The sequence below is a fragment of the Pristis pectinata genome, chromosome 5, assembly GCF_009764475.1.
Source record: "Pristis pectinata isolate sPriPec2 chromosome 5, sPriPec2.1.pri, whole genome shotgun sequence".
NCBI classification, from domain to species: Eukaryota; Metazoa; Chordata; class Chondrichthyes; order Rhinopristiformes; family Pristidae; genus Pristis; species Pristis pectinata.
The window spans coordinates 108,694,653-108,722,166 of NC_067409.1; positions in this window are offsets into that span (position 1 = coordinate 108,694,653).

A 27,514-nucleotide genomic window follows, 5' to 3' on the forward strand; every position below is an offset into this window, starting at 1 on the left:
TTTGTAATTTATAGTAATTTTATGTCTTTGCACTGTACTGCTGCTGCAAAACGACAAATTTCACGCCATTTAAGACAGTGATAATAAAGCTTATTTTGTCCTACTCTATCAATCAGTCCTTTGAGGAGGATATCAGGCACTGATAATTGTAAGAGTGCCTCAAGCTTTGGAGGATTAGGGAAAGGAGAATTCAAAACTTTAGGACATGTTCAGTATCCTGGAATCACAGAGGGAATGAAGTATTGGAAAAGGTCCCCAAATCATGGCAGCATTTGGTTGGTCCTAGGGAGGCACTGGGAAGTAGTTCTAGGATCTGGGTCCTGGTCTCCAGCAGAGGCGAGGTGCCTGACAACAAATGGGGAATTATTGGAGAGGGTGGGCAAGGTATTATTGCCTTGGAGGGTTATAGAGCACAGCAGAAAATGAACCTGAACTGGACATAGAAACTCTTAGACCAGCCACCTATACTCTCACCTCCATGTCACTGGTGGTCTGTTGGTCCTCCCCTTAAAGCTACTAATGCACAGTGAATTTATCAATGACACAGTGATTGAAAAGAGTGTTTGCTGCCTTTCACTAATTAGACATTTTTTCAGATTCTTAGAACCACTAAGTTTGCTATCTTAATCATTATGCTAGAATTTGTAGTTACATATAGAACACTACAGCACAGTACAGGCCCTTCGGCCCACAAAGTTGTGCCAACATTTTATCCTGCTCTAAGATCTATCTAACCCTTCCCTCCCATATAGCTCCCCATTTCTCTATCATTCATGTGTCTATCTAAGATTCTCATAAATGTCCCTAATGTATCTGCCCCCACCACCTCTGCAGGCAGTGCGTTCCACGCACCCACCACTCTCTGTGTAAAAAAACTTACCCCTGCCATCCCCCTTATACCTTCCTCTAATCACCTAAAAATTAAGTCCCCTCGTGTTAGCCATTGTCGCCCTGGGAAAAAGTCTCTGACTGTCCACTCGATCTATGCCTCTTACCATCTTGGACATCTCTATCAAGTCACCTTTCATCATCCTTCTCTCCAAAGAGAAAAGCCCCAGCTCACTCAACCTATCCTCATAAGACATGCCCTCCAATCCAGGCAACATTCTGGTAAATTTCCTCTGCAACCTCTCTAAAGCTTCCACATCCTTTCTATAATGAGGCAACCAGAACTGAACACAATACTCCAAGTGTGGTCTAACCAGAGTTCTATAGAGCTGCAACATCACCTTGCGGCTTTTGAACTCAATACCCTGACTAATGAAGGCCAACACTCCATATGATTTCTTAACAACCCGATCGATTTGCACGGTAGTTGTATTGATGATAAAACCATTAGATTCATTACTCTGTTAAAATGAGAGCAACTTTTGAAATCCACATGTCCAATACAACACAGAAGTCCAAGAGTTCTGTCAGTGAACCTTGCTTTCCCAAAATGTATGTTGAGGTTTTCCACTGATGCAATCAAATTAGATTTTTTATATATATATATATATATATATATATATATATATATTAGTGTTTTTGATGTCAAAAAACTGCAAGAAACATTGTTTGAGCTTTTAATAGCCTACTAAAACATAATTATTGTCATAGTCTCCTTGATGCCGAAAAAGTAATTGTGTAATCGTCAATCCCTCAGAATAATTATCTCAAAATTTTATAATGATAAAGTTATCTTTTGGAAATTTGATATGTCATTTCATTTTAATTTTGTGTGTCAGTTTTATATAGCTCTCTGCAAAATGTTTAAATTCTAAATAAGATCTATAATTTTTTAGTTCCTAACTTGCTGTTTGTTAGAATTCCTCATTTGAGCCAACTTGAGCACATCATTGTTGCTGAAGGCATAATGATTGTAAATCATGCCCAGAAAGTGGAAATCCACACGACAAACAACTACTCTCACTTGGCTGCTTTTTTCCCAGATCCATGGCCAGGGTTGTCCCTTCCCCCTTCAATGGAAATAATTGGTCAATTTGTCGGGGGGGGGGGGGGGGGGGGGAGGAGGGGGTTGCAGAGAGATAAAAGTGGAGCCACATAATAGATAGAAATTTTTGCAAACTCCATGTGTGTAAGTGAATGCTGAAACCTACAAATTTCTTGTCAGCAATACCCAGCTGGGCAATAAAGCTCACCAGCACCTCCACTTCCTCAAGAGGCTAAAAAAATTTGGCACGGCCCCTTTGACCCTCACCAATTTTCGCAGATGTGCCATAGAAAGCATCTTATCTGGGTGCATCATGGCTTGGTACGGCAACTGCTCTGCCCTGGACAGCCTCTCTTCTTCCTCTTCCCATCAGGCAGAAGATACACAAACCTGAAAGCACGTACCACCAGGCTCAAGGACAGCTTCTACCCCACTGTTATAAGACTATTGAACAGTTCCCTAGTACAGTGAGATGTACTTTTGACAATCTACTTCATTATGACCTTGTACCTTATTGTCTACTTGCACTACACTTTCTCTGTAACTGTAACTTTATTCCGCCTTCTGTTATGATTTTACCTTGTACTACCTCAATGCACTGTTGTAATGAATTGATCTGTATGAACTGTATGCAAGACAAGTTCTTCACTGTACCTCAGTACATGTGACAATAATAAACCAATTCCAATTTACTGAGCAACAATGCTGGCCTCCTTATGGAGGTCAGCAGGGGACAGGCGTTTGAAATGAAGGACCTGCTCTGACATTTTGTATGCAGACAGTCCTGCTCCTGGTGTGAGGAGACACAAAGACTTTCATTCTCCTAATCTGAAGGAAAGAAATGGCTGAGACACTCGGGTCGGAATTGATAAAAATTAAGAAGTCTTTCAGATTGGTTTAAAAATCTTTTAAATCTTCCCAGGCATATTTTATATAAAATCACTAATGACTTCTTAATTTAGATTTGTAAATTGGTTAACAATGTTTGAAAGTGCTTAAAATTGATAAAATGGGAAAGTTTTAGAACCTTTTGAAAGATGATGAATGATTTTTGAATGAATCAAAAACAGTTCTTAAAAAGATTCAGGACTTTGACAGCAATGCACAAGACTGGCGATCTGACTTTGCTGGCTCCAACTTTGTAGGCAGGACTTGTTTTAGATACTCTATGTGATACCCCTGAACACATGGAAGGCCCCTTTGACACATAGGGAATAGAGAATTCTTCCAATTTCCTATTTGCAGGATCATTTGAAGTATTTTTTTAAAAAAACAGATCACGATCATCAGTGATTTAGCTACATTCACCAGTGATCCAGTCTATTGCATGTTCGGTTGTGTTAGAAGCAGCTCAACATTTTTTGATCATCTTGTGATATGTGCTGTTAGATGCGAATGTAGTAAATATGTTAGTGGAATGCAAACATGCTGAGTACATAAGCAGCATGTTGTAAACAATAGCAGACGTAGTTGAACAATGACATCATATCAAAACCCCCAACTCAAGTCACTCCTACCCATCTTTTTTTTAAAAAGGATGATATTGTATCTCCTGTCCAATGCTGACGTTAAGTAAGGGACTGACTTGTACAATGAGGCAAGACTTTTCTTCTGGCTCCAAAACTTGGACAGAATGAATCTTGCACAGTTTGAATATGGCTTTGAAGGCTTTAAGTGTCTTGAATGGAAGAGTTTAGGGAATTCTTCACCTAATAACTGGTAAATGTGAGTACAGGCTTCAGCGTTATTTGGCAATAAATCAACAGTTTTTTCCCCCAGATATAAAGCCTTAGACTGGGTATGAAATAGAAATATTCATGCTCTCAATAGGTAGCCAATGAACATGACTAAATACCGCACAAATAGAACACAGAAGAGTACAGTACAGGAATAGGCCCTTCAGCCCACAATGTCTGTGCCAACCATGATGCCATTTTAAACTAATCCTATCTGCCTGCACATGGTCTATATCCTTCTATCTCCTGCCGGTTCATGCACCTGTCTAAATGCTTCTCAAATGCTGCTATCGAATCTGCTTCCACCACCTCCCCTGGCAGCACCTTCCAGGCACGCACCACTCTCTGCGTAAAAAAAAAACTTGCCTCGCTAACCTCCTTTAAACTTTCCCCCTCTCCTTAAATCTACGCCCTCCATTTCCACACTGGGAAAAAGACTGACTATCTACGCCATCTATGCCTCTCATAATTTTATACATATCAGGTCTCCCTTCAGCCTCCAATGCTCCAGAGAAAACAATCCAAGTTTGTCCAGCCTCTCCTACTACTCTCTAATCCTGGTGACCCTCTCCAAAGCCTCCACATCTTTCCTGTAATATTGGTGACCAGAACAGCACACAATACTCCAAATGTGGCCTGACTAAACCTTTATACAGCTGCAACATGACTTGCTAACTTCTATACTCAATGCCCCGATTGATAAAGACAAATATCTTGTATGCCTTCATTACCACCCTATCCACTTGTGTTGCCACTCTCAGGGAGCTACGGACTTACAATACTAGGTTCCACCACACATCAATGCTTCTAATGGTCCTGCTATTTACTATATACTTTTTTCTTACATTTGACCTCCCAAAGTGCAACACCTCACACTCGTCTGGATTCAATTCCATTTCCCTGCCCACATTCCCAACTGAGCTACAACCAGCTGTCTCCTCTGACAACCTTTCTCGCTATCTAAAACTCTGCCAGTTTTTGTCTTCTGCAAAATTAATAATCAGCCCACCTACTTCTTCCTTTACATATATCACAAACAGAGGTCCCAGCATTGATCCCTGTGGAACACCACTGGTCGCAGACCTCCAGTCAGAATAACACCCCTCCATCACTACCCCCTTCTATTTTGAATCCGATCTACCACTTCTCATGTGCCTTAATCTTCTGAATCAGACTACCATGATGGATCTTGTTAAATGCTTTATCGAAGTCCATGTAGGTAAGATGGACTCTCAATCTCTCAATTGAGATTACTCTCAATCAACCTGTCACCTCCTTAAAAAACTCAATCAAATTTGTCAGACGTGACCTCCCCAGTGCAAGGCCAAGCTATCTCTAATAAGTCTATGATTTTCCATATGTGAGTAAATCCCATCCTTCAGAATATACTCCAATTACTTCCCTACCACAGATGTAAGGCTCACTGGAAAATAATTTCCTGGTTTGTCTCTATTGCTCTTTTTAAACAGAGGAACAACACAGGCTATTCTCCAAAGCCCTGGGAACTCACCTGCGGCTAAGCAGGTTGCAAAGACCTCTGTTAAGGCCTCAGCAATCTCCTCTCTTGCCTCTCTCAATAACCCTGGATAGATGCCGTCAGATCCTGCCGACTTATCTACCCCAATGTTCTTCAAAAGACCCAATACTGCCTCCTCCTCCTCCTCCTCCTCGATATCAACATGCTCTAGATACTCCTCCCTGGTCCCACTGTTACCCATGTTCTCTCCTTGTTGAATACTGATGCAAACTAATTTAGTATCTTGCCCACTTCCTGTCTCCAGGCACAAGTTCTTGAGTGGTCCTACCCACTCTCTTGTTAGCCTGTTGTTTTTAATGTATGTATAATTGTTCTCAGAATAGGCAAGTTATCTTATGAGGAGAGGTCAGACAAGCTATGCTTGTTCACACTGGAGCTCAGAAGAGTGAAAAGTGAAACTAGAGATCCTGAGGTGTCTGGATAGGGTGGATGTGGAGGGGGTGTGGGAGAATTTGGAACTGGGAGCCACTGTGTAAAGTGTTGCTGCCTTAGATCTACAGCAGAGCAGGTTCAATCCTGACCTCAGGTGCTGTCTGTCTGGAGTCTGAATGGTTTCCCTTTGACTGAATGGGTTTCCCCCAGGTGCTTAGGTCTCCTCCCACATTCCAAAGGTGTGCTGGTTGGTAGGTAAATTGTTCACAGTAAATTAACACCAGTATAATTTGGTAGTCAGGGAATCAGAGTGAGGTTGATGAGCAATGAGAGAGAGAGTAAGCTACAGAGAAATAAATAAGTGGGGTTTAAAAGCAAGAGGGTGAAAGGTCAGGTGGACAGGAATGCAGAGTTGAAGTTACAATCGGATTAGTCATGATCTTATTAAATGGCAGGGCAGGCTTGAGGATCTGAGTGGCCTACTCTTAATGTGTATGTGACCAGCATTCACTACAATGATCTTTCCTTCACCAAATTATTCAAATATTGCTGTATTGACTAAGTTTGGTTGGTCTCACTCTGATCTCTCAGTAAAAGACTGAGGGTTCAGTATGCAGTCCAGAGAGTTAGCCATGTTATGTTTGTTCTTCATCAAGAGACCAACTTCGCATGGGTTTAACATCTGAACATTTTATTAACCAACACCAGACTGGCTTGCTTTCCCTCTCTTTTTACAGCCACTTCCTGTTCCCCCCATGTGACCCCTTGCATTACCTACTGGGAACTGTAGTTCTTTATTATAACTACATAATAACACAAGCCACATAGTAGCAGAAATGAGAGACGGGTGAATTGTCAGCAGTGTGACTTTTCGGATGAGTTGTTAAAGCAAAGCAATTCTTTTTTGTTCAGTGTAAAAGATCTCATAACACCTCTTTGAAGAAGACTCACTGGTTCTTTGGGCATTCTGGCCAAGTTTTATTTGCTAAATAAACACGATCAAGTTACTTAGCTCAGTATTACTTGTGGGAACTAACTGCATACAAATTGGCTGCCGTGTTTGCAAGAACATAACGCTTCCAAAGTACTTTTTTGGATGTGATACATTTTGTGACATCTTCTTTCTTTTCTATGCTTTTTGAGTTAAGATTTCAAAATTGTAATCTTTATCCTTCATTACATGTATCTATCAGCAATTCATGACAGTAGAGCAGGCAAACAGTTTTGATTTCACTCAACATAAATAAATTGAGAAAAAGAACTGTTTGATTTAGTTTGTACTTTTTACTTAAATTAGTCCGTTCCAACCTTGTCATAAAAGGACATTCCAAATTGTTCACTACCACTATTAATTGAGGGATTTAACCATGGAAAAGAATCAACTATATTTTCAGATCTCCAACTAATTCAAATTATGTGTTTTCATGAAGTATAAATCCATCTCCAAGGTTATATCACCAGAAATCGCCTCAGTGCCTTCATTTTCATTTAAAAATGCAAATACCACTGTCAGTTTAAATATTCATTAATTGCCTTAGCCAATCGCCTTGCTGCAGTTGAGTAACCTCGTATAATTCAACAGTTCATATTAAATTTTCTGTAGCATGCTTTCATTGGGAATTATTGTTTTATTTGTTAAAAATACATTAAGCTTTTAAAGAATGCTTTGTATGTTTGGTGCAATGTATGGTTCCAATTATTATCTAATTATATTCTGTGTTCTGGTATGCAATAGTGTCTCACAGCAAGCAATGTACACTGGTAGTTAAGCATTAAGCACATTAGCAAAAGACAATTCTGCACAAGCAAGCATTAACTTCCACATGGGTAAACTTGTACTACCTATATACCATAATCTTATATTGACATTAATACCAAATATCTGCATTTACGTAGTACATGTAGACAAACACCCATAGGAGATTCAGAGAGAAGGAAAATGATAAAAATCAAGTCAAAGAAAGAAACATTAGGACAGATACCCAAATGTTTGCTCGAGAATCAGGTTTTAAGGAAAGTTTTGGAGAAGGTGATGGAGGCAGTTGAGCAAATTTCATATCAGTTGATCCAAGCACTAAAAGATATGGAGAACAGTTCTATCCTTATGCTGTGGTACTTCTGAGGTTCAACAAGGGTTCACGAATAATGCACAAACTAAATTGTGATTTTGTTGAAGTTGCAGAGTCCATAATATTAGGCCTCAACCTCAATGTTTTAGCCCGACTCACAAGCACCAAGTGCCTTCCAGCTCTCTCCTCCACATACTGACCATCCATTTTACCCCTCACCATCTCCACCCACACCCAGCACACACACATCTCTGCTCTGGATATTTCGTCCAGGAAGGAGAAGTGGGGAGATCAAGCGATGCTGGGAGGCTGCAGCAGTGGTGCAAGGCCTAGTTTCATAGTTAGCAACCATCACAGAGCATGCCAAATGGTGTGATTGGTGGCTTATCAGCATGCCTCACCAGAGAGGTAGACACTTGGGCAGTAAAATCTGTACTTGGATCGAACTGAGTGCGAGAAACAGCAACACAGCCTCTCCCCATGTCCAGGCCATCAATGCTACTCATTCTCAAACACCATGTGAAGACTAATGGCTGACAGATGATGGACAGCAAAACGACACCATAATTAGCAGGAACAAAATGTTTCGAAAGAAGTGTCTATCTGGATTAATCTGTCACAACACCACCCCACCAAAATAAACAAGTCTACTGACTTTTGTAAATTACCACTATCAATAAAGTCAGTGTTACATTACTGCAATTTTGTTCTCAACTCAGCAGCAATTTTTTGAAATTCATCCTGAAATAGAGGTGGAATTTATTTGTGGAATGACTCACTCAATGAACTGCTCATTTAATTAAGACAGTGTTTCTACACTCAGACAAACTGACTGGGATGAAACCAGATGACATTTATACAGCAATACCAGTCAGCTAGGAAATTGTTCTGGTTGCTGTCACAAATAGCACTTTCTAAATCTAACTGAATGCTTCTCTGAATGCCTTATTGTAATAAAATGTTTGTATTAGGGGATAAATTGAATGTAATCTCAAGTAACTATTAAAATTATCTCTGTCGTTAACTAGATGTATGAATGGCAGGATTAATTGGTTTTGGTATCTTAAGATTTCTTTATTAGTCACATATACATTGAAACACACTATGAAATGCATCTTTTGCATAGAATGTTCTGGGGGGCAGCCCGCAAGTGTCGCCACGCTTCCGGCGCCAACATAGCATGCGCACAACTTCCTAACCCGTACGTCTTTAGAATGTGGGAGGGAACCAGAGCACCCGGAGGAAACCCACACAGACACGGGGAGAACGTACAAACTCCTTACAGGCAGCAGCTGGAATTGAACCCTGGTCGCTGGTGCTGTAATAGCGTTACGCTAACTGTTACACTTTAAATTTATTTTATTCTTGGTGAACTACAGGAGTATATCTCGAGGAGCGTGTTTCCTGAGCAGAAGTTCCAAGGCCATACAAAGAAAGGTGGCAGACTAGAATTTTTTTTTAAAAAGGCAAAGGAACTCTCGTACACCTATAGTTAAGGATTATTGGCCCAGAAATTCAATTGCTAAATGTGACTGGATACTTTTTAGAACATAGAACAGTACAGTACAGAACAGGCCCCTCGGCCCACAATGTTGTGCTGACGTAGCTAATCCCTTCTACCTGCAGAAATCCCATATCCCTCCATTTTCCTCTCATTCATGTGCCCATCCAAGCCCCTCTTAAAAGCCCCCAATGAATTTGCCTCCACTACAACACATTCCAGGCATCCACCACTCTCTCAGTAAGAAATGTACCCCTCACGTTTGTTCTGAACCTACCCCCTCTCACCTTAAATGCATGCCCTCTGGTATTGGATTGCTCAATAATTGGGAAAAGATATTGCTTGTCCACTCTATCTATGCTCCTCATAATTTTACACACTTCCAACAGATCACCCCTCAGCCTCTGCCGCTCCAGAGAAAAGAGCCCAAGTTTGTCCAGCCTCTTGTGTCAGTAAACCATTTTACATCTTCATTCTGGGCTTTCAGTGCCCATGATGTGCACACACTGTGATTATCAGTTGATGCAATAACATCAACTGGCATACTGTCCTCATGATGTTAAAGCCAGAGAATCAGCTCAACACCAAGAAGGAAATTCTTAAGAGACAAACATTAATGCAAGACAAGCAAATTGCTGGGTAACTGATTTTGAGGGGCTGGCTTCTTAGTGATTTATAGATCAGTATCTCCAGAGCATGGGAGAGTTCAAAACAACAAAAGATCACCAGTGCACTACAAAGCCAATCTCTGAGAAAACTTACAGAAACCCTGTCACAGTTATTTGATGGAGTGAAGGAGCCCATGAAAGCTAAAAGGGATTCTTGGCGAGCACAGAGGAGAAAATCTGAGGATAAGTCAAAAAAAGTTTTTAAAAATAACAAAGCTAGCAACTTAATTTTAATTCATCTGCTCGACAAATAATGCCAAAGCAGACTGTGTATCAAGAGTGCAATATTTGGGAGTTGCTGGATAGCAAGACGACTTTGGATTTTCACATCTGTAGGGAAAGCTTCTGCCTTCTGTCACTCCAGCTCAGAGTCATTGAGCTGGAATGCGAGTTAGAGACATTCTAAGACACAAGGGAGGAGATGGAGTTTCTGGATAATTTCACTCAGAAGTTACACCCCGGATACAAGCAGTGGTCCAACAAAAGGACTGTTGGTGGGAGGGGGTGGGTCCACCATCACTACGTGATGACAAGGAGAAAGATCTCAGGAAGTTCAGCCATCGTTCGCAAAGAACCACAGTTTAACAGGCTGTCGAAAGGGTGGTGGTGGTGAGAAAGAGCCAAAAAGCATTGGCAATGGGGGACTTGAGAACAAAGGAGATAAAATCTATCATTTTCAGTCATTCACAAGAATCCGTGGAAGTGTTGCCTACCTAAGCAATAGGACATGCAAAATCTCGAGACGGCCATAGAGGAAGTTGAAAACAGGGAAAGGTAAAGTTGTCATGGTTCACATCTGAACAACTAACAAAGAAATGGATAGGGAAGTGTACCTACTGAGGGAATAAAAAGGAATAAGCAATTAATTTAAAGAGCAGGACTTGTTGCCAATACTACCAGACATGTGCCTGAACCAAATGCAAATTGGCATAGGGACAAACATATCAGAAGAATTAACACATGGCTCAAGAACAGTTGTGGGAAAGAGTCTCTCTTCATGGGACTCTGCCATCAGGACTGACACAAGAAGCTGCTGTACTAATGGGTCAGACTCCATCTGAACTAAAGGTGAAAAGATGGCAAATAGGAGGTGGCAAAAGCTTTAAACTAATAAGATTAAGGAAGGTATCATAAACACAAGTATTACTGATCACATTAAAAAATTAGAGGAGAAATATTAAATCATCTAGACCGTCTCAGAGGATAGAATTGCTAGCATGAACAGATTGCACTCACACATTTTAATTTCTAGTGCAGAGAAGTCACTGACACTACTACACATATTTAGCAACTAATCAGAAAGAGCCACAGTGCTGGATGACTGGGGGAGAGCAAATACCATAAACTTTGCTTGAAACAGGAAAGAGATGTAAAGGGAACTATGGACTCATTACGCCATCACTGGGAGTAGCAAAAAGAAGGAAACCTCTCCAGGAGCAGAAAAGAGAAAAAATATTTAGAAATCAAAAGTATGAAAAAAAGCAGATGGCAGGGATTTTGAAAGGAAAACTCTAGCTTTAAGAACCATGCTGAATTCTTTGAAGCAGGAGCAGAGGGAGTAAGCATGTTTATGTAGTAAATATAATTTGCCTTAGATTTCCTGAGAGTACTTCAAATCGAGGGACAGAGGGACCTAGGAGCGCAAGTGCAGAGTTCACTGAAAGCAGTGTCGCAGGTAGATAGGGTGGTGAAGAAGGCATTTGGCACGCTGGCCTTCGTCAGTCAGGGCATTGAGTACAGGAGCATGGAAGTTATGTTACAGTTATAAAAGACATTGGTGAGACCGCACTTGGAGTACTGTGTACGGTTTTGGTCACCCTGTTATAGGAAAGATGTCATTAAACTGGAAAAAGTGCAGAAAAGATTTACCAGGATGATGCCTGGACTTGGGGACCTGAGTTACAAGGAGGGGTTGCGTAGACTAGGACTTTATTCCCTGGAACATAGGAGATTGAGGGGTGACCTGATAGAGGCATATAAGATCATGAGGGGCACAGACAGGGTCTATGTCCCTCGTTATCTCTTTCCCCAGGGAGGGGGTGCTAAAAACAAGAGGGCATAGGTTTAAGATCAGAGGTGAAGATTAAAAAGGGACGTCAGGGGCAGCTTCTTCACACAAAGGGTGGTGCGTATTTGCAATGAGCTGCCAGAAATGGTGGTTGAGGCGGGCACATCAGCAACATTTAAAAGCCATCCAGATTTTGTGATTTAACATTCTCACCCTGAACCATTGCTCCCAACACAAACATGGTTACTTGCTGAGATCCATTCTCCTCCCTTTTGTCTTGCTTCACACAGTCTCTGCTCACACTCCCAGTCATGGTCAATGCCAACAGAATGATCTATTATTCTACCACGGTGGTTAATGCAGAAGCGTTGAAGCCAGCAGAGTAATATCTCAGCAGCTGCCAGACTACTCCCCAGAACTCATGAAATTGTAGAAGTCAGCTAAAATATGTGAAATTGTAACCACAGGCAGAAGAAATAGATGAGGGACTAACCCATTATTGACCGATGATCTCTTTAAACAGTGTTGGGGACAGGGGGAAGGCAGGAAGGAAGTGGCTGGTGGGTAGATTCTCTTTGTTAAGGTGTGCTCAGTTGTGGAAGGTTAAGAGAGGGCACAAGCTATGCTCTGAACTTTAATGTGGCTATGCAGTTGTCAAATAGGTATTGCTTATTAATTGATGTCACCATCACTGAACTCTTACATTCATATAAGAAATGTTATTTTGAAAATCTGAGGGACCTTGTAGTACGGAAAGATGAGTGGGCCTAAGTTTGAGCCAATGTGTTCTTTAAACCGCTAAATTATTTTACCACTTTGCTTATTTGTTAGTTCAATATGTCCTCAATTCTTCAGGCCTGAAAAGGGGGGTCACAAGGGAGTTTCGAGATGGATTCTATAAACTAAATGCAAAGACAAGAATTTCGGTTGGAACCCTGGAGGTGTCAATGTCATAATGTGCAAAGGCATACTCCAGTTTGTACAGAGTGGCATTTCTTCTCAGAGGGCTGCATGTTGGCACTAAACATAATAGATTAAAAAAAAGTATCTGAGCAAAAGATCCAAAAATGCAACAGTACACGTCAACACAATTTGCATTAGCACCTATGTTTACACATAGATGGAGACAGCTTGCACAACACTTTTACATGAGCATAACCCAATTCAAAGCTTCCAGTCAAGTGTTACCATGGAGATCAGGCATCTCCTGGCTAAGCCTATACACATTAGTCATGGGGTTGTGCACTCCTTAGACATAGTGAGATGTTTTGATTTATCTCCTCACCTTTGAGTTTAGTGGTTGAGGTTGATATTGATTTTACAACAAAGAAATTGCAGTTGAACATGTTTTCTAACATAATGATGCAATGCAACAGTGCAGCTTCTAATGTACCAAGATATTGATCCTGCCATTTGCTACTGCGATGCAAGTAACAACAGTAAGTGCATGTGTTGTATTTATGTATGCAAGACCCACAAGGACATTACTAAAATGTGATAAGGAGCAATATCACCACCAGGTTCAGGAACAGCTAGATCCCTTCAACCATTCAGTTCTTGAACCAAATGGCAAAACTTTAATCACTACAGTTTAGCAACACTAAGACCACTTCGATCACTTTGCACTAAAATGGACTCTTTTTTTTGTTCTAAGTGTGTTCTTTCTCGTAAAAATTGTGTATAATTTATTTTTAATTTATTTTCTTGTGAATGCAGCTTATCTGATGCTATATGCCTGTGATGTGGCTGTAAGTTTTTCATTGCAACTGGGCACACATGGACTTGTGCATATGACAAAAACTTGACTTTAAACTTTTACTTTTCCCTTTATGTTCCCACTGAATTGATATCCATTGGACTGTCTGTCCTGATTTTCACTACTCCCCTGCAGGGGTATGCATCCCCTCCCTGACTGAAAAAGGGCTGAGATTCCTAATGCAGTTGTTCACCATCCTGACTTGGAAATATGTCACTGTCACTTCATCATCCAGGACCTCCCTGTATAACCATCACAGTGGGAGTTTCTTCGACTGAATGCCTGCCATAGTTCAAGACATTGGCAAGTAGGGATGCTCAATAAATGCTGGCCTTGAGTTTTACAAAATATAGATTACAGTTTTGAAGCACAGGTTACAGGAGAGGTACTATTAGCTGGAAGATGATAAAGCAAGTCTCCAAACTTTCACCTACCTGAAGCATTATGAGCAGGAAAATGAACCAAGGAAAAAGTCATCACCAATCTGCAATTCTCCTGGATTCAAGCATGATGCAAAAAAAAGTCAGTGACATCAGAGCAAAGCAGACTGCTGATTGGCTGGTGAGGACCAGCTGACTTATGCCATTTCTGATTGGAGCAGGGATTTAAACATCTTGCATTACATTTAAAGTGAATTGACATTTTCAGTGTAAATAATTGATTTTTTTTTAATTATAGAAAACGTAAACTTTTCAACTTAAAATGTATAGTTTAAACAGGGAAGGGACAGTAAGCGCAAAAAGATTGGAGCAGTTTAGTTGGAATAACAAATTAATAACAAAAAGGCATCAAAGAAAGAGAAACAAAGGAAACAGAAAAGAATCTGTGGACCCAGAAATTCCAGGAATCCCTAAGGGATGCACTAGAATACCATTAATATTGTCTTGTGCCACCACATCAACATTCATCTGTGGCAAGGTCACAGTCCTATAAACAGGCTATTGCTCACTTTTGCATTCAAAGATTTGAAGACAGTTCCCCCTCTCTCAAAGCTGGGCCACAGAGGTTGGTCTCTGGCACAACTGGGCCTGTCACTGGGTTGAGAAGCAGGAAAAGGTGACTTACTTCTGGGGATACGGGCGCTCTGCCTCTCTTCCACCTGCAGTCGGAGTGAGCGGCAAAGAGCTGTTTGATTGTAGGTGGGCAGCCGAGATCTATTGCTTACAGTTCTTGTCCGATGTGGACACATCATGTATCCGAGGAGAATGCATGTAAGAAGTGCCTCCAGCTTCTAGATCTCCAACAAAGCTTGAGGGGCAGCTGGTATCATATGGAGCATGAGGGAGGCTGGAGGATTCTGAGATTATAGAATTTGGGAAATGATCAGCCTTCAGCCAGAGAGATTTTAGCCTGGCCAGAAGCAGAGGAAGTGTAGAGGTGATCTACATTATCATCAGAAGGTGTTTGACAAAGTCCTACATAAAAGGCTGGTGAGAAAAATCAAGACCCATGGAATAAATCATTCTTTGGGAGTAAGGACAGGAAACAAGCCTCGGAATGAAGCATAAGGGTCAAGGCAAACAGATCTTTCAAAATGGAATAGAAGGACAGTAACCAGGGAAAGAGTTGGGTCCATTACTGATGAGTGAGGGACTGGAGAACATGGCATGTCCAGGACTAGAGGGCACCGTCTTAGAATTAGAGGGTACGCATTTTGAACAGAGATGAGGAGAAATTTCTTTAGCCAGAGGGTCATGGATATATGGAATTCGTTGCCACATACAGCTGTGGAGGCCCGATCATTGCGGGTGTTTAAGGACGAGATTGATAGGTATCTCATTAGTCAGGGTATCAAGGGATATGGGGAAAAGGCCGGGAATTGGGGCTAGATGGGAGAATAGTTTAGCTCATGGTGAGGTAGCAGAGCAGACTTGATGGGCCGAATGGCCTACTTCTGCTCCTTTGTCTTGTGATGGGGTGGTCACAAGTGAATACATTCCATCTGTATTTCCCATGGAGAATGACATTGTAGGGGGACAATTTAAGGAGGGTGATGCTGAAACTCTGGAACAAGGTACCATAAAATAGGAGGAGATATTTGATGTCTTAGTGGGCTTACAGATAAATTAGCAAGACTTTATGCGATGTACACAACAAATGGTAGGAACCTAAGAGGTACTGAGGAGCTTTGGTCTACATGTCCAAAGCACATGTAAAATAAGTTGGTTAAGAAGGCATAGGAGTTACTTGCCTTCACTTGCCGGGAGATAAAAGTGCAGGGAAATTATTGCATAGTTCGTCCACAGCTAGAGTACATATGCAGTTCTGGTTACCAGACCATAGGAAGGATGAGGTCGTAGTGGAGAAGATGTAGAGGAGATTCACCAGGACGTTGTCTGAGATGGAGGGTCTGAGATATGATAAGGTCAGATACGTTGTGTTTGTTATTCTTGTAGCAGAGTCTGAAAGGGGACTAGAATGAGGCATTCAAAACTATGGGGGGCCTGGATAGTGAAAAACAATCCCCATTAGCAGAGGGGTCTTCAATTTAGAGGGCATAGATTAAAAACGAAGGGGGAGGAGAATTAGAGGGGATTTGAGGAAGATTTTTTCCCCAGAGGTTGGTTGAAATCTGGAAATCACTGCCCGAGTGGTTGGTAGAGGGAGGTACTCACACAACATGTGAGAAGAATTTAGATAGACACGAGAAGCATGGAAGGATATGACCACAAGACCATAAGACATGGGAGCAGAATTAGGCCATTCGGCCCATCGAGTCTGCTCTGCCATTTGATCATGGCTGATTTATTTTTCCCTCTCAACCCCATTCTCCTGCCTTCTCCCCAGAATCTTTGATGCCCTTACTAATCAAGAACCTATCAACCTCTGCTTTAAATATACCCAGTGACTTGGCCTCCACAGGTGTCTGTGGCAATGAATTCCACAGATTCACCACCCTCTGCTAAAGAAATTCCTCCTCATCTCTGTTCTAAAGGGGTGTTCTTTTATTCTGAGGCTGTGCCCTCTGGTCCTAGACTCTCCCACTGATGGAAACATCCTTTCCACGTCCACTCTATCCAGGCCTGTCAATGTTTGGTAGGTTTCAATAAGATCCCCAGAGTACTGGAAATTGTGATTAGTATAGATAGGTGCTTAATAGTTGACATGGAAATGCTGGGTTCATTCCTATGCATGGTAGTGTAGCGGAGAGCGTAACGCTTTACAACGCCAGCGACCCGGGTTCAATTCTGGCTGCTGTCTGTAAGGAGTATGTACGTTCTCCCTGTGTCTGCGTGGGTTAGGAAGTTGTGGGCATGCTATGTTGGCGCCGGAAGCGTGGCGACACTTGCGGGCTGCCCCCAGAACACTCTACGCAAAAGATGCATTTCACTGTGTGTTTCAACGTACAGGTGACTGATAAAGAAATCTTATCTTATCTTGTCTTATGTTTTCATGGCTCTAAGATGCTGGGAAGTGTTTTTGTTCAGCAGATAGTACAAAGATCACTTTTTTTGAAATGTAAGATATCTTTATTAGTCACATGTACATTGAAACACACAATGAAATACATCTTTTGCATAGAGTGTTCTGGGGGCAGCCCGCAAGGGTCGCCACGCTTCCGGCGCCAACGTACGATGCCCACAACTTCCTAACCCGTAAGTCTTTGGAATGTGGGAGGAAACCGGAGCACCCGGAGGAAACATGTAGAGTAAGATTTCAAAACTCAAAGGCAATGCCAAACTTAAATTTGTTGTCACTTGAAGGAAAATAATATGGAAGGCACGTGAAAGGAGCAAGGCAACGGATTGCCCAACAATGAACCAGCATGGACTCTAAAGGGTGAATGGCCTCTATAGGGGCAGGCACGGTAGTGTAGAGATTAGCATAACACTATTACAGCGCCAGCGGCCCAGGTTCAATTCCGGCCGCTGTCTATAAGGAGTTTGTACGTGGGTTTCCTCCGGATGCTCCGGTTTCCTCCCACATTCCAAAGACATACGGGTTAGGAAGTTGTGGGCATGCTATGTTGGCACCGGAAGCGGGCGACACTTGTGGGCTGCTCCCAGAACACTCTACAAAAAAGATGCATTTCACTGTGTGTTTCGATGTACATGTGACTAATAAAGAAATCTTATCTTATATCTTATCTTATGATGACTTTATATCCCTATAATTAACAATTCCCTCTGCAATGAATGGCCACAGCACATTGGAGCTTCAACACACCATGCCAGTGTGAGGCACTCTAATAAGCAATACTACATCTGAACCGTTTTGGTTTGGGATAACCTCAGAGGTTAATTTCTTGTTATCCTTTTTTTAAAAATGTAGCCAATATGTGAATGTGAAAAACAAAATGTCAGTCTGTGATGTTGCCATGGAATTTCTTTACTCATTTGTTTATCCAGTTCCACCCAGTGAGTTGAGATACATCTTGCAGACGCTGCTGTCGGAATGAGTGGGTGTTTTCAGCTAAAGCTCGACTAGCTGAAGAAACCTTTTCAACAGATTTGTCACTACAAACAAGTGGCGCAGTGCTACAGGGCCTGGAATACCTGCCAATCAGTCCATTGGCTCCCCAAACCTTGCACCCCCACAAGGTCGACGTGTCATATTTGCTTCTTCACTGCCAGGTGAGAGGTTTCCCCAGATGCTGAGCTGCTCAAAGAATGACCCTGTTTGTCCTGGGCTTCGTGGGCCAGTGGTGCCACCTGCTGCAGAGTAAGAGGATATTTATGGGGTGGACTTGCTGGGATGTTGTGGGATGCAGATGGTTCAAGATCCAACATTGTGCTTAAACCACAAAGGGTCAGTCTGAAGGAAGCTAAGGATAGGCTGATGGGTTTAAGATGGTAGATGGCCAAATTGAACGCCTCAGTTTCACATATTTCTGAACCGTCCATGAACCCATGAACGTTATTTTATTATTCCTTTTTTGTACTATTTATTTATTTTGTAATTTATAGTAGTTTTTATGTCTTTGCACTGCACTGCTGCCGCAAAACAACACATTTCACAACATATAAATCAGTGATAATAAACTTGATTCTGATTAACGTTACTGCCCTTTGGTTCTGTATCAGCGCATTGTTGGATGTTCGTGGTAACATTCATTCTTATATGGGAAAAAAAGTGTGTGTGTGTGTGTGTGTGCGTGTGTGTGTGTGTGTATACATGCTTGCACTGTGCATGCTATGTTCTCTGTGGGTGTTGTGTAGTTTCTGCTCATTTTTGTGCTGTCTGTGTGTGTTGTTTGTGTCAATAAATGTGTGTTTTGTGTACTGTGTGCATGTACTGGATGTACATAGTCTGTGTGTGGTGTGTAGTCTGTGTGTCTGTATATACTGTGTACTTTGTGCATGTGTGTGTGTGTTTGTGTGCGTGTGAGCGTGTGTGTGTGTGTGAGCATGTGCGTGTGTGTGTGATCGTGTGTGTGAGCGTGTGTGTGTGAGCATGTGCGTGTGTGTGAGCGTGTGTGTGTGAGCGTGTGTGTGTGTATGTGTGTGTGTGTGTGTGTGTGTGTGTGTGTGTGTGTGTGTGTCGTGTAGAGCTGTTGTTCATTTGCGGAGCAGCCGGTAGCTACAGTTTGCTCATTTTTATTGTGATCGTACTTTTGTCAGAAATTATAACATGCCTGTGTGTGACTCACTTTTTTGAGATAAATGTATGTATGTGTAATTTAGGAGGGCTTCCAATTCATCTTTTTGAGCTCATAAATGCCACTGGTGGTGAGCTCCAAGGTGGCTATGGATATTGACTTTTAAAACAAAAATTAAATAGAACATAGATAAAAACTGGTTGTAAGTCAAAAATGAATTATGTTCTGTCACTTATTAGAGCTGAGATATTGCAGGTAAACATCTATTAAAGACTATGAAGGTTTATGGTCCAATGTGTTCTGAATATTTAAAAAAAGTGCTGTGGCTCACATCAATAGAGTCCTGTTAAAAAAGCAATCAGTTTCATGGAATTATGATGAGTAATAGTTTTATTTTGGTTTATTCTGTCCAGTTGTCAGGTTTTTTGAAACTGAGCGGTTTTATCATCATTGATTGATGGGTTTTTGAATTGAAATTTGAGTCTGGGAAAATTTCCCTGTCCTCTATGAATAGGAATATAATGGACCTTTCAAATCATTATCATCAAGCCAGAGTCTAATAAATGGAGTGTCAGGCAAGCAAACAGGGATGCTGGCACTCCATGACCTCAGGAGCAGTTCTCAGGTATTGGTATTGGTATTGTTTTATTATTGTCACTTGCACTTGTACCGAGGTAGTCGTAAGAAAGCCCCGGTAATAGGGAGGGACCCCAGATTGGAGGTGATTGGGGGAAACAGGCTGAATTGGGTTAGTGATTGTTATCAGAAGGTGTCGTTTGATTAATGAATGAATTAATAATCATACAATTGTATTTTAGTGCACCATCCTAGCAGCTTGGCTCTGTGGTAGTTTTACATTTTTGTCTCCTTTTTACCTTTCCTATTTATTTTTACAACTTGCATGTTGCATTGATCTTACAGGTGAGTGCAAACTACTTATGCCTTTGGGAGACAGCTTCAGTCGTTTTCAGAAGTGTATTCATTACAATGAGCAACCCTCTTCAAAAATTTCACGACTGGAGTTATACTGTTCTGCTCTCGGATTTGCCTCCTTTCTTGAAGTAACTCATTAATTGGTTGATGCAGCACAGAAGGAGATTGTTTCATCCCTGGCGCTAGCACTGGCTCTTTGGTAGGGCTCTCCAATGGGTCCCATTCTCCTCCACTTGTCCCAGAGTGCGATTTTTTTTCAGTTTTAGATATTACTGAAGTCCCTTCTCAACGTTATAACTGAAAAAGCTTAAGTAGTCTGAAAATTGTGTGCTAATTCCACACTAAACTCAAGACCACTGAAACTATTTGGAAAGTCTTTCCATCTTCTGCCTGAAGCAACCCTCTTCACATGTTTTCTTCATCTGCCAACCTATAATATTTGGGGAATTACTTCTTTTATATGTGGGGCTTCTTTGTGCGGAACAGATTGGTTTCAATCCACTTTTCCACCACACTTTCACTTTCCTCTGTGTGGTGACTGTCACCGTCATTGGTCGTAAATTATAACATCTGCAGACATGTTTGCTAAACTTTCTCTCTGAGGAAGACACTCTGGGAATTATTGAATAATAGCTGAACACTGTAAGGAATGAGAGCTTTCATTTTAATTATAATGCTGTTGTCGGAGCAGTTGGATCCAGGTGTTCATTTGGCAAGCTACACTGGCACCTAGTGTCAGCCTTTATAATTTACTGTATTTTGCAAGCAATCAATTTCTTTAGACAATCAGCAGTTACTGATAATATTTTGCTCGGAAGCCTTTTTCCCTTTAATCAGCAAAAATATAGTTCATGAATCAGGCGGAACCATAACCTTCGTATCTTATCACCTTTGCAAGGCATTAACTGCTGGCCCAACTTATCCCCTGACACATCCAAACATTTGACCCATTCGTGCATCTGATCGATGTTCGGTATCTGATTTCCGATACATTAGTCGTTGGTGGCAGACTTTTCCTGCGTTCAGCTAGGGTGCTCATTGGAAGTCATGATTTGGGCATGAATTCATCACAATGAAGTGCAGCCACACTAATACAAGGCGTTAGTGTTTCTGGATCCAGCGCTGCCCTGTTTCATGTATGGAAGCTGATACCTGGTGTGTACACAGCCAACTCCAAACCCCATCTTCTTGGACACTATAGCTGTTCAGTTTATGATTTTTACTATAATGCCTTTGACCCTTTAGGGTAGATGCCTTTGATCTGCAGAGCTATTTTTTACTATAATGAATAATATACCCCTCTCCACACATGGGTAAGATAAGACAAGATATCTTTATTAGTCACATCTACATCGAAACACACAGTGAAATGCATCTTTTGCGTAGAGTGTTCTGGGGGCAGCCTGCAAGTGTCACCATGCTTCCAGTGCCAACAGAGTATGCCCACATCTTCCTAACCCGTATGTCTTTGGAATGTGGGAGGAAACCAGAGCACCCAGAGGAAACCCACGCAGACACGGGGAGAACTCCTTACAGGCAGCAACCGGAATTGAACCTGGGTCATTGGCGCTGTAATAGCGTTACGTTAACCGCTACACTACCATGGTAGACACTAAAAAAACGCAATGCATTTTGTTTAACCTGTTCAATTGATAACATTTTGCTTGATGAAATATTTTCTTTGAATGCATCACTTACATAAATTGAAAAATGACAATATATTGGTAAATTGGTTTATTATTGTCATGTGTACCCGAGGTACAGTGAAAAACTTTGTTTTGCATGCCATCCATACAGATCATTTCATCACATCAGTGCATTGAGGTAGTACAAGGGAAAAGCAATAACAGAATGCAGAATAGTGTTACAGTTACAGAAAAAGTGCAGTGCAGGTAGACAATAAGGTGCAAGGCCATAACGAGGTAAATTGTGAGGTTAAGAGTCCAGTGTAAGATATGGTCAGTAGCAGTGGAAATGCCTTGCTAATAGACAGTTGCCTATACATTTTTTGCTGCACTGTTGAAATATTTAGATCTATTTTAAATCCTAATTATTTGCTGAAATATCGGCCTATCATCTATGAAGGGAAGGTAGAGCATTTCTCCACAACTGCAATGTGTAGGATGAATATGCACTGAGAGGCACTGTGCCTGAGAATGTTTATATTCTCTGCCCTGGGCTTTGCCCTGGGCCTTTACTTGAAAAACAAGAGGCTTACGTTCCATGGCACAACTGCCTTCAACTTTATGCATCTAGACCTTTCTTCCCATTGTGCTGTGCACAGCTTCAACAATGCTTGGTCAATCAGCCACCAGAAATAACCTGTGACTGGTTAAATTTGTGTCACCTTCCCCTTTGTACCAATTTTATCAAAGTAATTATTTGGTCATTTGAAATAACGGTAGTGTAGCGGTTAGCGTAACGCTATTACAGCACCAGCGACTCGGGTTCAGTTCCCGCCACTGTCTGTAAGGAGTTCATACATTCTCCCTGTGTGTCTGCGTGGGTTTCCTCCGGGTGTTCCGGTTTCCTCCCACATTCCAAAGACGTACGGGTTAGGAAGTTGTAGGCATGCTATATTGGCACCAGAAGCGTGGCGACACTTGCGGGCTGCCCCCAGAACACTCTACGCAAAAAATGCATTTCACTGTGTGTTTCAATGTACATGAGGCTAATAAAGAAATCTTAATCTTATGCAATTACAGTAACAAAGTTTCATTTTTTTGATGTTTTTCAGCTGATGTTCTTTTTCTCCCCCTATTAATCACAACAGGATTCTTTTGGACACCATGGCCATCCTATTAGAAATTTCCTCTGGCCTTGGAGATAAATAATGAAAAAGAGTCAAGAAGAGAGGCAAGTATATCTGCAATCAGAAAAGAGTCAAATTAAATTTAATTTAATTTAATTTAAATTTAATTTAATTTATATCTGCAGTCAGAACAGAGTCAAATCTATCCAAGAAGCTGTATGTAGAATTTCCTGTAGGTGTTGCAGAAATGGTGTCATCATCACTTCTCTGTCAGGAGAGAGACAATCACAGAACTTCCTCATCTGCAGAAGGAGGAGAAGTAGGACTTCCATTGTCTTCTGATTTATTCTTCCCATTATTGGAAAAGAAGTTAGGACTGACTTGTTTTACGCCATCATCTGCTTTCGTTGGTCATAGCTGCTGAATTGATGATGCTTACCAAGAAGATGCATCTCAAAAATTACAGACTTGACAGACCAAAAGGAGAAAGCTCTTCACTGTTTAAGAGTGCCTAGGTCCCTAAATGCCAAACATCCATTGAAGAAACTCAGGAGGCTACACATTCTGTCAACAAAACCATTATACGTCATTCAACGATATTATTGCATCTGCAAAAAGAGTCTCATTTTTAACCCAATGATTTAAGCAGTTGAAAAACTGGCACTTTACATCTGGCATGGTAGGGCAGGCACGGTAGTGTAGAGGTTAGCGTAACGCTATTACAGCACCAGCGACCCGGGTTCAATTCCAGCCACTGTCTGTAAGGAATTTGTACGTTCTCCCCGTGTCTGCGTGGGTTTCCTCCGGGTGCTCCACTTTCCTCCCACATTCCAAAGACGTACAGGTTAGGAAGTTGTGGGCATGCTATGCTGGCGCCGGAAGCATGGCGACACTTGCAGGCTGCCCCCGGAACACTCTACGCAAAAGATGCATTTCACTGTGTGTTTCGGTGCACATGTGACTAATAAAGAAATCTGATCTTATCTTATGAACTTAGGACTGGCACTTCACCATGGGATGAACGCTTATAATAACCATAAAGCAGAATGGTGGGGGAAGAGGTGGGGACGGTGAGAAGTCGTAATGGCTCTTTCCTCTCAATTTATTGCCATATTCCTCTTCATTTGCCAATTGACTGTGAGCTCAGTTATGTGGTCAGGTGCAGTATGCTGAGTGAGAATGAATGAAATCACAGCATGGCATGGGAAGATTTTCTTGCCTGGCCTGCTCTCATGACTGAAAAGTGCCATCGAAATAAATGGACGTTGGGGCCTTAAAAGTAAATTACTTCGACACACCTTGGTTGATCAAATTCAATCTTAAGGGATGCACTTAAGCAAAATTCCCTCTATTTCACTTTTGTGGAAAATAAAGCAAGTAAATCCTTGACTTTGAATTTCTTTAGAAGTTGAACTCTGGGCTAATTCAGAACTGTAAGCCCTTGGTCTTCTGGATGTGCAGCACACTTAAAGAACTTAATATAAGAAGGATTCTTTAACTTCTCTGCAACTTAAATCTTACATTAAATATGTATTTTATGGCTTACTCTGCGGAACAGAAAGAACCTTGGAATTCCAAATGCAGTGGCACCACAAAGTCTATTCTGGGAATGCTATCATAATAATAAGCCCTTGGGGGGAAAAGTCATAAGAATATTCACCATACCTTTTTGATGCATATTTCATTCGTAGTTATATAGGGCAAGCACTAAAAATACAGCCACCATCTTGCCGGCCTCAGCTGGCTTTGAGTTGTTCTTTTCTTTTCTCTATTTCTTTTGCTTCTTTTTTACTTCTCTCTGCCTTGTTTTCCTATCCCATTTTAAATTTGTGGTGGGGTCTGAGGTAACATAAAAAGGAGACGGCATGTTTTATTTTCAGTTGGGGGGGGGGTCCAAAAGAGACATGACCCGCAAAAGCTTCTTTTTCATTCCTGACCTTCAACCATGCTTCCCACACCCTCTCAGTCTTTTTACATCCTCTCTGTGTGTGTCTCTCTCTCTCTGTCTCTCTCTCTGTGTCTGTCTCTGTCTCTCTCTGTGTCTCTGTGTGTGTGTGTCTCTCTCTGTCTCTCTCTCTCTGTCTGTCTCTGTCTCTCTCTGTGTCTGTGTGTGTGTGTCTCTCTCTCTGTCTCTGTCTCTCTCTGTCTGTCTGTCTCTGTCTCTCTCTCCCTCTCTGTGTCTCTGTCTGTTTCTCTCTCTGCATGCGACTGATTCATCACTCCCTCAACAATCCCCAAACCCTCTACTCCCATTCATCTCTCAGCATGTTCACCTCACTTCTTGCTTTGCCGTTGCTCACCTGCTGCTTACCTCTTGTCCAGTGCTTCCCTTTGCTTCCTCCATGGGCAGGAGCCATCAACCCTTGCACCCTCCCCTCAAAGTTTCTCTTCCAACCTTCCCCCACACCCTTGTCATTTGATTGAGCAGTTGAGTATGCTCTCAAAATTCAACTTCCTTCTGAAAAATAAATTTCTTTGGAATGAAGAATACAACGCTCATCTCTTTACTTCTTTATCAGTAATTTTCTTTAATGCCTCTGTCTCTGCCTCTTTCAGTCTCACAGATGTTAACAATTCTGAAGAATTTCTCCCAGATGTTAGCGATTAGAACGTTTACATTTTCTAACCATCAACAAAACACAATAAGATAATTAGAGGCTTTCTGCTGGCTTCGGAGTTCAACTCATGCCTTCTTTAAAAAAATAATCTAAAATTATTATGAAGCAGGATGCATTTTAAAACACTCTCTGAATTTAGAAAAGTACAAAGCAAATGGTAAAACATTAACTTTTCTCACTGTTTCTCTCTGTCAGTGACACGGAAAAAAGTGGTGCCTTCCTAAAACTTTTGGTACTTGTCCTTTGGCTTTTTTTCAAAATAATTTTTGGAAAAAAACAACTAAGTGGTAACTGCTAGAAGCTTAAAAGAAATATTCCAGAAGAGCCCAGCTGAATGCATCCTGCACCAAGGTCTTGGACTAGACAATCTGCATCTAGTTATCAAAATCACAGCTCTAGGTAAACATAATAAATAAGAAAAGGCAACCAAATCCATGCAAAATATATAACAAGAGTTTCAAAAGTCAGAAGATAATTCAAGATATAAATCTGGCATAATTGTGAGAGATAAAATATTTTGCCCAAAAACCTTTTGAGAAATTTGTCACTAAATAATGTTGACATTTTTGTTTTCAGAAGGCATTTTAAGCGCCTGAGTGACATGTGGGGAGAAAATAGATGTAAAACCCCATCAGTCACTAAGAACAAGAATATCCTTGAAGCTGTTCTTAGTCTGCGGAAATGACCAGAAACACCATTTCCAGCGCACAATTAGTGGTTGCACAAGTAGTGTGTAAGTCTCAACCAAACTGATGTTACAAAACCAGCAATGACTAACAAATTCAGCATTTACCTTTGAAAGTCCAATCATAATGTCCCCCTGTTGATATTACTGAATTATGTATATTTTAATATTTGGTTTTCTGTAGGAAGTATTAATGAGTTTGCATTTAAATCTGATATTTTTAATATTCAGGAGCTGATGTATCAGTGTGGAAAAGCATAACTTCACACAAAGTGTGCAGATAGGTACACTCACCAAAATGGTGTTAATAGCACAAAATGAGGTGAATTGAAAAGTCATTTAAATCTGACTGGTAACTCACTGTAACTGTGGACTGTGCTACTGGAATTGTCCGATTTTAACGCCCAAAACACACTTATAGATTATGGTAAAAGTCCGATAATCCAGCAATAATGGGACTTTGGTGATGTTGGACTGATGGGTTTTCTAGACTGCTGGATATTACTCCTGTTAATACTCCAACACATTTGTAACTCACCTTTTGTTTTAAGGATGTGACATAGCAGTAAAGTAACTTTTACCATTAATCCAGTGTGTTCAAAGGAAACAGCTCCCAGTGAGCCAGACGCTGAACCATTGGGATTTGCAAACAATCTGATCATAGATTATTGTAGTTTTATTCGACTGACGGATTAATGATCCACACACATGAACAGGGAAGTGAATTCTGTGTGAGGAGCGTGGGGCTGTGCCAAGAGGGAGGGGCAAAGGAGCACTATTCATGGTTTTTCTTGAACGCCTGCACATTAAGTGTGGTTTCTACTCACATTTCTTCCACATACTTGAAGCAAGTTCCAACTTCTCAAGTTGGAACTTGCTTGAAGTATGTGGAAGAAATCAGTGAGAGCAGGCAAGAAGGAATGAGAGGTGTAATGGGGTGGGGAGGAAGGGTGTGGAGGTTCAGAGCCTGAGTGATCCAATAGGAGGGTAAGTCCTGATTGATTGAATGGGAGGACAGGCGTAGCCCGATTATAGGATGGGTTCTGTTTACTCCTTGGGATGGGGACCAAAAAGGGCAAAAATTATTAGTCAGGGTATCCACTGTTGAGTTTGAACATTGAACATAGAACAGTATAGAACAAGAACAGGCCCTTCAGCCCATGATGTCTGTGCCAACCGTGATACCCAACTTAAACTAATCCCATCAGGCCCCTCCATCCCCTGCCTGTTCATCTGTCTGCCTAAGTGCTTCTCAAACATTTCTATCAGATCTGCTCCCACCACTACCCCTGGCAGCCTGTTCCAGTCATCTACCATTCATTCTCTGTGTAAAAACTTACCTCATAAATCATCTTTACATAAGAGCATAAGAAATAGGAGCAGGAGGAGGCCATCTGGCCTGTCGAG